Consider the following 11,747-nt stretch of genomic DNA (forward strand, 5'->3'; position numbering starts at 1 on the left):
GCACCTCTCAAAAAAATCAGAATTAAGAACCGTGCAAATCCCTGGTTCTCTAGGGACCTGGCTGATCTGATTCATGAAAGAAATAGACAATGGTCACTTGCAAGAAAGTCTAATTCAAGTCATGATTGGCTTCTGTTTCGTGTCTTGAGAAATAAATGTACGGTCCTCACCAGGAAGTTAAGATCGGAACATTATTTATCTCTCACTACTGATACCTCTAGCAATCATTGTACCTTCTGGAGAGTAGTCAAATCCTTGCAACAGAAAGGAGCAGCAGGCCCCCCGCCTAAGATTCGGGTGGGCGAGTCCTTTATTTCTGATAAAAAAATCATGTCAAATGCTTTCAATTCGCATTTTAAAAGGGCGGGACACATTTTTGATGAGCAAATTGCCAATGCTCCTCATCAAGACGCCCATGATGATAACGTTGACTCATCTGTTGTTTCTGTTTCTGTTTTTGACTTTTCTCCCATCCTGGTATCGGATGTTCTACACGCCCTGTCTACCTTAGACCCTAAAAAATCTGCAGGCCCAGACGGCCTTGACCCTTTTTTCCTAAAATTATCATCGGCTATCATTGCTCAACCTGTCACTGATATGTTCAATATCTCCTTAGCCACTCAAAGTCTACCTGAAGAGTGGAAACAAGCAAATGTTTCCCCTCTTCTCAAGGCTGGCGATCCTTGTGATGTAAACAATTACAGGCCCATTTCTAACCTTTCCACCTTGGCAAAGATCTTAGAGGGCCAAGTATCAAATCAGGTAAAGGTTTTTCTTGATTCATACTCTATTTTGAACCCCATGCAGTCAGGTTTTAGAGCAAAACATAGCACTGTAACGGCATGCCTTAATGTTATCGATGACATCAGGGCAGCCCTGGGTAAGAAATCTTTTTGTGCGGCCTTATTCATTGATTTGAGTAAGGCCTTCGATACCGTGGATCCTCACGTACTGCTCAAGGTCCTTTCTAAAGCTGGTTTTTGCCAAAATGTGCTTGGTTGGTTCAAAAACTATTTAGTTGGCCGCACACAGTGTGTCAAATTTGGTGATACCATTTCTGATCCCATCACCCTTGAGAAAGGAGTCCCCCAAGGTTCCATTCTTGGTCCATTGCTTTTTCTTTTGTATGTCAATCATATTTGTAGTCAATCTAAGCATTGTAAGTATCATATGTATGCCGATGACACAATTCTGTACTCTTGTGCTCCTTCTTTTGATGTAGCAGTGTCAAACTTGGCCTCAGATTTTGTCTCATTGCAGCATGAATTGGTAAATAGCAAATTGCTATTAAACGGCCAAAAAACCAAGGCCATGCTATTTACTCCAAATAGAGCTGACATTATCCCCCCAAATATCACCACCTTGGAAGGAGTAACCATCGAATGGGTGGTGCTTTACAAATATCTGGGAATTTGGTTGGATAACAAGTTAAACTTCAATCATCACATTGAAGCGTTGATTAAGAAGTTAAAATTCACAGTAAGCTTCTTTTATAGAATGAAGTCCTGTTTTTCTTTTGCTTCAAGGAAAAGGCTGGTCACTGGCCTGTTTATGTCGCAACTCGACTACGGCGACATTGTGTATCGATTCGCCTGTCCCTCAATATTGGGTAGACTTGATCCCCTTTATCATGCTGCGTTGAGGTTCATTACCAGTTCCACCTATAGGACACATCATTGTATTCTGTATTCCCTAGTAGGGTGGTCCTCCTTAGCATCTCGCAGGTTGCTACATTGGTACACTTTTATATATAAAGCCATTCAAAGCCAGACAACTCTCGGCCTAATTAACTGGACTCATAGTATTCCATCCTAAATAATGGTAAATACAACCATGCATTATAAATGTCTGACCCTCAACGTTAATGGCATTAACCACCATATCAAAAGGAAACGTATTTTTAAATATCTCAATCAGCACCAAATTGACATTGCTCTACTACAGGAGACCCATCTAACAGATGAGGAACATCCCAAATTGAAACAAGGGGGATATAACCAAGTGTACTACTCTTCCTTCTCCTCCCGGGCAAGAGGCGTGGCTATACTAATTAGTAAAAAAATTCCATTCAAGTTATGTTCAACCTTTAAGGACACAGGAGGTCGCTACGTGGTCATTCAGGGTCTAATAGGCTCCCAACCTATTACCTTGGTAAACATGTATGCACCTAATATAGATGACCCTCAATTCTTTACTAATCTCTTTTTTAACCTATCAAGCCCCCCAGAAGAGACCTACATAGGAGGTGATATGAACCTAGCCCTATCCCCATCTTGGGACAGGTCCTCAAACAAACAGACAAACCCAACTCAGGCGGCAAAGGTATTAAAAAAAGAAATGCAAAATTTTGGTCTATGTGATATCTGGCGTATCCAGAATCCTCTGAAGCGGGAGTACTCCTTTTTCAGCCCTGTTCACAATAGTTTCTCGCGAATAGATCTGTTCTTAGTTCCTCTCTCCAAAGTACACACAATTCCTCCATGCGAATATTTGGCCAAAACAATATCTGACCACTCAGGGTTAATGGTGAAGATCCCAGCCATAGAGTCTACTGGCTCCCCTAAAAGGTGGCGATTCAGCTCCTACTTGCTCCAAGATGCCGAATTTATCACATTTATTAATAACCACTTAGATATTTTTTTGGAAACAAATACCAATACGGCCACTCCGGAAGCCATTTGGCAAGCGCTAAAAGCCTACACCAGAGGCCAAATAATATCCTATACCTCAAACAAACGCAAAAAGTATAGGTCTAAAATAGAAAACTTAGAAAGAGAAATTAAACAATTGGAAACTGAATATCTAATATCTCAAAACAGTGAAACTCAGCTAAAACTTAGAAGAAAACAATTAGAATATAATACAATAACCACTCAGAAAACAGAAAACGCTATAAGGAGGATAAATCATAGATTCTATGAACAGGGTGATAAGACTGGAAAACTCCTAGCATGGCAGATCCGCAGAGAGGAAGCGAGTAGAGAGATACACATATTGAAATCAGGTCCTAATATTATTACTAACCCAAAAGAAATAAATAATACTTTTAAAAACTACTATGAAGAACTCTACACATCACAGGGTAAATTTCCAGAAAAAATAAAACTCTTTTTTGACAAATATGACCTAAATAAGCTAAACGAAATTTCTAAGGAGAGTTTAGAAGGAGGTATAACAGCAAACGAAATAATAACGGCCATCTTTAAAATGACTCCAGGGAAGTCCCCTGGTCTAGATGGCTTCCCTGTTGAGTTTTTTAAGGCATTTTTACCTAAACTAATTAACCCCCTGCTTTCAATGTACACTCACGCTTTGGAGATAGGTAAATTACCAGAATCATTAGAATTGGCACTAATAACAGTACTACCTAAATCAGGAAAAGACCTTAAACTATGTAGTTCATACAGACCGATCTCAATTTTATCCACAGATTATAAAATACTCTCTAAAATATTAGCAACAAGATTAGAAAAGCATGTCCCTGACTTAATTCACCTGGACCAAACAGGGTTTATTCCAAATCGTTCTTCATATGATAACGTAAGAAGGCTTTTCAACATTCTACATGCTTCTGAAGCATATGACTCCCCGACTATTTGCGTGTCACTGGACGCGGAAAAAGCTTTTGACCGTGTGGAGTGGCCCTTCCTCTTTGAAGTTATGAAAAGGATGAATTTTGGCCCTATTTACTGTAAATTGGTGAATTTATTATATAGGCATCCAATGGCCCAAATCCAAACAAATAACGACATCTCTCCTCAGATACTCTTATCGCGCTCGACCAGACAGGGGTGTGGACTTTCCCCCCTACTGTTCGCGCTAGTTATAGAACCACTAGCGGTGGCAATTAGATCTCACCCTTTAATTAAAGGATTGCAAATAGGAGGGGCCAATCATAAAATGTCCTTATATGCAGACGATGTCTTACTTTATCTTACAGATCCTGTGACTTCAGTTCCTGCACTATTAGAAACACTGTCTGAATATGGAGCAGTTTCAGGATATAAGGTCAATCTCACAAAGAGTGTGGTGATGCCACTGAACACAGAGGGGAAGAACATCCCAACTAATATTATTCCTTTTCAATGGAACTCTGAGTTAACTTACCTGGGTCTCCAGATACCTAATAATAGTACCAAAGTGTTCTCTTTAAACTATTCTCCACTGTTAAGAAAAATAGAGGATGAGTTAAATAGGTGGATGGACCTTCCACTATCTTTAATAGGTCGAATCAACTGCATTAAGATGAGCGTACTTCCCAGATTGCTTTACTTATTCCAAATGTTACCCATAGGTGTACCAAAGATTTACTTCAAACACCTGAATTCGTGTATCTCTAGATTTATTTGGAAGAAAAAACCACCTAGAATAAAATTGAGAGTACTTCAGGGCCAACCCTGTGAGGGGGGTTTAAAGCTCCCGAACTTTCAATCATATTATTGGGCAGCCCAATCACGAGCAGTTTGGTCCTGGCAGTCAGACCTGCAAGAGTCTCCCTCCTGGATACAAATGGAACAACATGACCTAGACTCCATATCTCTTGCTTCGGTCCCATACGTATTTTCTTTCAAACAGCTACAGTCACTAACGGGGAACCCCTATATAAAACATACTTATAAACTATGGCTTGAAGTGCGTAAAAAGACTGGCAACATCCAACCAATCTACGACCACACCCCCTTTCATGCCAACCCCCTGTTGCCAAGTGCTTTAAGAGATGGAATCACTCAAATATGGTTCAGGAAGGGTATCAAAACTTTTGGCGACATGTACAAGGAGGGTGTTCTGGCATCCTTTGAGGACCTTAAAACTAAATATGACCTTGATAATAGACACTTTTTTAAATTCATACAAGTTAGACACTATATTTCAATAGAACAAGGGGGAAACCTTCAAACCATTCAAACTTTACCTCTAGACAATCTATTGTGCAACAAGAATACCATTAAAGGGTTAGTATCACATATATACACTGGGGTTAATCTCCTTTTAGAAAAGGAGGAGCTAATGGTAAAGAATAAATGGGAAACGGACCTAGATTATTATTTCGATCGAAGGGATTGGGCTGAACTATGTGAGAAAGTTCAGCACGTCTCTTTCAGTAATAAGCATATTTTAACGCAATTTAACCTTCTTCATAGAGTCTACTTCACCCCGGAGAGAATGCATAGAATAGATCAGGCCAGATCTCAACATTGCCCAAGGTGTAAAGTTGAAGTGGGCTCTTTGGTCCACATGTTCTGGTCCTGTACTCATTTGTCAAGATATTGGAAGGGAGTTCTGGGGACTCTGTCCAGGATAGTACAAACAAACGTTCCACATGAACCCAGGCTTATTCTTTTAGGTGACACCTCGCTGCTGCCAGGCTGCACAAACAATAACATAAGACTTATAAAAATAGCCTTAGCAACAGCCAATAAATGTATAGCTCTCAGGTGGAAGGACGAATTCCCACCAGCGACCTCCTTGTGGCTTAGAGAACTAACTTCATGCATCCCGAGTGAAAGAATTATGTATAATCTTAGGCAAAAACCAGAGGACTTTGAGGGAATCTGGCGTAAACTAATTGACTTCACTGAGGCAAATGATGTGGAAGACTGAGTCTAATGTGGAGGATGTTTACAGCCCGGCTGTACTTAGGCCTTGAAGCTGAAATTTAAGAAGAGAGAGAGGGGGGGGGGACTTGTTATTTTTATTTTTTATCATTATTATTTTTTATTTATTTTTTACGTTTTATTTTCTATTTTATACTTTTCCTGTACTCTGACCATTTTTATTATCATTTAAATATCACTACTCATCTATTACCTTTCAAACATTATTTTCTGATGTGTGTTCAATTTTCACTTTATTTCTATTCTTGTCGGTTGGATGAATATGTGTAGGCGTATATGGATATATGTATGGGTGTACATGTACGTGGGTGTATATATATATATATATGTCTGCTTTTTTTTTTTTTTTTTTTTTTCGCTTTCCTTTGCTTCTATCGTTTGTCTTGTATTTTGTTAAGTGTTGTAATGACATTAACCAGTAGTAGGGGTGGGGGGTGGTGGGGGGGAGGGTGAAAAAGTAAAAAAATGACACGTTAAAAGGATGTTTTCTCCCCAGGGGAGTACACCAAAAGAACGATGTGAAGAAATTATATGATATGATGAGCTGATGTTGATCCCCTGTCTAACATGTTGAATATTCCAAATAAACACAATGGTTAAAAAAAAATAAAGCCATTCTTGGAAATTCCCCCTCGTACATTTGTTCAAAATTTAATCTTGTCCAAAATTCGCTCAACCTCAGATCGAATGCCTGGATGCGCTATGTCGTACCCACTACTAAATCTGAGGCAGGGAAAAAAAACCTTGCGTTTTTTGGGCCTTGGTCGTGGAACGATCTACAGACCAGATTAAAATTGGCTTCATTGATCCCTCTAGTGTCTTTTAAGAGGATTGCCATGGGCACATTCTCCAACCATTGCTCCTGCTTTGACAAGTAGCAATTGCTGTGATCTTAGTCTTATATTAGTTTATTAGTTTTATGATGTATTGTTGTTATTAGTATTTTAAATAGTCTGTATTGGTGCTATTGGTAGTAGGTCTTTGGTATTACGGATGTCATGTTTGTCTTTGTTTTGTTATGTCCTGTATTGTCGTTACTGGCAGAGCTGTGTAACTTTTTATTTGCCTCTTCTCTTGGCCAGGGCACACTTGTAAAAGAGACACTAGTCTCAACGTGATTTCTCTGGTGAAATAAAGGTTAAATAAAAAAATAAAAAGGATGTGAGATTTCAAAATGTTCTTTAGAGTCAAGAGTAGGACTACCTTGGTAGGGTTTGAACCTGCAATCTTGGGAATCAAGAGAACCTCTTACCACAGTGAGCCACAATGGTCATGCTGACTTCACAGTTTTCCTAGTGTTGTTCTGGATTTTAGCCTTCAGAATGCTATGGAGAAGGGAATACTTTTCAGGGTTTGAACCTACGATCTTGGGACCATCTATTCTAGAGAATGTCTGAACAGAGTGAGCCACAGTGCTTGCTGTTCCATCACAGTGTGAAAAGCTTTTCAATGTCCCTTGACTACTAATATTTGATGAAGATTTAAGGCCCTTTGCTGAAACTGAAAGTTTTTCAATCTCTCCTTAAAATGAAGCTAGAGTGGGGTTTGAGCTGGTGATCTTGGGTCCAAGAGAATGCCTTTACACATTGAGCCACAGCACTTGGTGTTTACTCACGGTGTCAAAGCGCCCTTTAATCTCACTTCCACTACAATGTATAAAATACTTTTTTCAATCTCTCTCTCTCTCTCCCCTCTTCAAATTATTACCTTTCCAGTTTCCAAGCCTCAAGTCTTCTACTCAATCCAACCATGATATAATCTACATAAAATTGTAAACACCAACGGAATTACAGTACTCTAATGCAATAGGAAAATAGTGCTACTAACACATTTAAAAACGGCAATAACGTCATAGTGAGAATCAGTTTTATGATTTATGTCCTACCCAGGTTTCAAACCCAGAGTTTTGGTTATTTTCACATTTACAGCTTGGAATGTATAGATGCTATATCGCCTGTCATTGAGTTGCCACTATACAAGATGGGCCAGGATTTGCGAGACAACATTTCTACAAGTGAGCTAAGACAAAGTTTGCACCTGGCTGTCATCTTTCACTCCTGTGAGGGGTGTGTGTGCACATGCGCACACATGTGTCACACACAAGTAACAGATTAACTAGTGGTGACACTGTCAACTAAATGTCTAACCTCATATTTCCATGTTGCACATGGAGCACTGATGTTTTACTTTACAACACAAATCTCTGATGCTAAAATGTAATCTCCCTGACGTTTTGTCCTGATCTGTGTCCACTGGGATTGAGTATCAGATTTAAATTTAAATCCCTGAATTTACGTACAGTATATTGTACCACAGTGTCATTTTATGCTACATCCACTTGGGGGAGACCAAAGACTCTTTAGACCTATACAGCTTGTTTTTTTGACAGGGTTGTCAGAATCACAACCATTGATTTGTGTGTGTGTGTGTGTGTGTGTGTGTGTGTGTGTGTGTGTGTGTGTGTGTGTGTGTGTGTGTGTGTGTGTGTGTGTGTGTGTGTGTGTGTGTGTGTGTGTGTGTGTGTGTGTGTGTGTGTGTGTGTGTGTGTTTAATACTGTTTACATAATTATTTATTGTGCTTAAAAATCCTTTTATTCTTCCTCACACCCTTGGGCAAAGCAGTCTCCCCACAAAGCATGGCTTGATTACATGCAAAACAACTATTTATAGGGTAGTGCCCTGGGGCCATGCAGTCCTCTCTACTGTAGTGAAGCAGTTCTTATTTGATCATTAATAATAATAATTATTATTAATAATAAAAATGTCAACACGGTTGCAATGTGCTTTACAGAGAACATGATAAAATCAAACTAGACAGATCAAAATACAACCCCATAAATACAATTAGGCCTAGAGAAGAAATAGAAGAAGTTAAAACTTGAGAAACAGGATGATTAGGGAATAAGATGGAATGTGTATAAACTAGAGCTTAAAAGAAAAACATAACTTGAAAAGTGTGCTCCAAAGTTAAAGGCCAAAATGTGAAGTAGGCTGTTTTAGCGCCACCATGAGGAGATAAAAAATTATAATTGGGATGGCGGTTCTTCCTTGGCTTAGTGGGAATGTGCGTGTAAAGTTTCCCAGCAATCGGGTGCTGCATTCATGTTGTGTGGCATTTTGTGCAAAACGGGCCACCCCCGCAAACTTTGGAAGCCAATCATAGCCATTCGGAATGGAATATGAGAATTGTGACAGATACGTGTTGGATCACATGACTGCAGAGATAATGTATGCTGAATTGCATGAGGTTTGGACAAAATCTGTGGGAGCCTCATACAATTACAATTTAAGCATTTAGCAGACAATCTTGTCAGTCTTAACCAGAGTGACTTCAAATAAGCAAGTTAAACACATACATCAAATGCAGAGACAGAGTGTAGTGCCACAGTAAACTATTAGGATCACGGATAAACCAAGAAATAGCATCACTCTAAACAAAATACTATCAAAAGAATATCTGTACATTGAAACTATAGGATACCAGACAGACAACGAACCTAACATCTGTCTAAATAACCTGCTATCTAAATGTTAACATTGTGGTCAAGAAAGACAAGCCTAATTAACAAAAACATGAGAACAAATCCATGCATGCATGGTTGTCGGATTCATGATGGTGAATTCTAAATAGAGATTTAAAGATGGTACTGAGTTTGGAAGTCTGAGATTCTCAGGCAGGGATTTCCAGAGCTGGAGGAGCCCTGACAGCAAAACCCCGGGGTCGCCTTTGGTTATGAGCCGGGACTTAAGAACAGACAGGAGACCCATGCATAAGGGATCTTAGGCTATGTTCTGGTTCGTAAGGAACTAACATGTCAGAGATGTAACTGGGAGCCTGGTGCTCAGACAACTGGCAGGTTCGAGTCGCATCAAGGTACTGGAGGACCATCGGGGGGGACTGCCTCTCCCCCTGTTTACTGAGAAGTAAAAGTGGAGGGTGAGCAGAAAAAGAAACCTTGTCCAGCTGAAATCTTACAGATCAAAATGGAAAACAAAACAAAGCACAGAATGTTGACTATAGCTAGCACAGTTTCTGTGTTTGAATCCGAGATATACATTTTGAAAGCATACGACACATCAGAAGCCCAAATGTGCACAGCTGGCAGGTTCTGTTTGGTATGATAATATTGTTTTTGTTTTTAAATTTGTATCTGTAAAAGTTTTTTGTTGTTGTTGTCATATCTCCCCACTCTTACCTCTCAGGAAACAAGGGGAGAGGCTGTTGAGTACATGTGAGACTTGCGACTCAAGTGCAAAGATAGATACCATTACACCAAGAAGGTACTGTACCTTTAGGCTCTCAACAGGTATCTTCAAAACACACCAGCAATTGAATATGTTAAGCCAGGGAAACATGGAAACTTCAGAGAGACTGAACACTAGACCGCTGCACCAACACAACTTCACACGTTGACTCAATAATTGTCTTCTAGTGTTTTTTAAGTGTTGTTGTAATCTTCACAATATTAAAGTACTCCAGCATTTAGCTAGGAGGCCTGCAAACATGGAAACTCTATGGTGAGAGAAGGATGCTGAGGCGGATGCCTCTAGCCTGGAAACCAGACCAATCTACCAGTGCAACAAAAACAAAATATCCCTCGGCAGACTTGGTCTGGCCCTGCTTGGTTGTGATTGGATTTCCCTGCCGCCGAAGTTGTGAGGCACCAATCAGGGCTCAGTATGCAAATGCGGGTTTATCACCAAAGGCATTTTTTTTAAATTTGCCCCTTGGAAATGCAGGTTCCACACAGAGATTCCAGACTAATATCTACGCAGTGATATTAGTCTAGCCATGCCTAGCCTCGTTCCCAGCCTTTACTCATCTGCGAAGAGAACTGCCTGGTCACGACCTAATGCAGACTGTCTATACAGGGACGGGACTTCCGTCGTACGTGTTTCCCCCGGAAACAATCTTTTTCGACCAATCACAACACTCGTTTCATTCACGGAGAATGTAAACAGATTTGTAAAGTGTCAATGTCATTTCCTTGGGCTGTACTTCCGCCAGATTCTGATACTTCTGTTTAGACACTCAACCGGCTAGGCCAGCGTGAGCCATGCCAGACTAGGATGCCTCTACCTGGCTCTTTTACCCAGATGGGTTAAATGCCCACACCTGTGCCTCCGAGGTTAACAGTAACTGGTGGACAGTAACTCACCAAGTACATTTAGTCAATTACTGTACTTCTCCCACATCGGTAGCAGCCAGACCAGGGTGCCTGGCTTTCAATCTCTTTGGTGCATTTCATGGCACTTGCACCCTCTCTTTTTCGCTTGTGTCATCCTCCACCCTCTCTTCCACCCTTTCTCCCTTGGATGGTGTGGCGTCATCGAAGCCTGGCAAAGGAGGAGGCTGACCATTCAAAACTGCTAGTGTCATCTACGGAGATGGTGTCTGTAGGATTATTAGAGTAGACTCTTTTAGAAACTTGTAACCACCAGGTCTGACAGTAAGTGGTCGTCTTGCCAGCGACCTCGGGATGCACTGCCACCCTCCAGCCAGCAGGGGAGGTTGTCATATTCAGCGGTATATGCTGCTACCACTACCTACCTTGCTGCCAGCATCCCCTGGCCTAGTGGCTTTCTTCCAGTGCTGTGCCTACAATTTTTTATTTTATTATTTATTTTGCCTGAATTTAACATATTGTTAGTTTTCTATATATGTCTAAACACATATAATATATGTCTAAACACCCTTGTACTCATCTGTACTGACCACTTCAGTTCCAGCAACTTCGAATAAAGTGCCTCCACTCACAGCACTAGCTTGACGATGCAGATGCCTGTAGACACATTGTATACACACTGTAGTTTTTTACGCAAGTGTATTTTATTCTAGCTTCTTTGTTTAGTCAAAAAGACATGTACTTAAAATTGGGAGTACAGCTGATTTGAATTTGGCACTCCTCAATACACCTAAAAAACATATATGCCATAACTAAAATGATTTGCCTTCAGCACTTCAAATATGCACATTTTAAGGATGGTGAGATGGCTTGGCTTGTAAGGCTTTAGAAATTTACCTAAGTTGATTAAAGCTGGATACAATCAAATGTATACATATTAATGCTTGAGATCATCACTGTCCTATTATGTAAAGTGTTTATTTCAGAACAGTGTCCAACCTGAAAT

Source organism: Gymnoscopelus microlampas (assembly GCF_963454915.1).
Source record: "Gymnoscopelus microlampas genome assembly, chromosome: 21".
NCBI classification, from domain to species: Eukaryota; Metazoa; Chordata; class Actinopteri; order Myctophiformes; family Myctophidae; genus Gymnoscopelus; species Gymnoscopelus microlampas.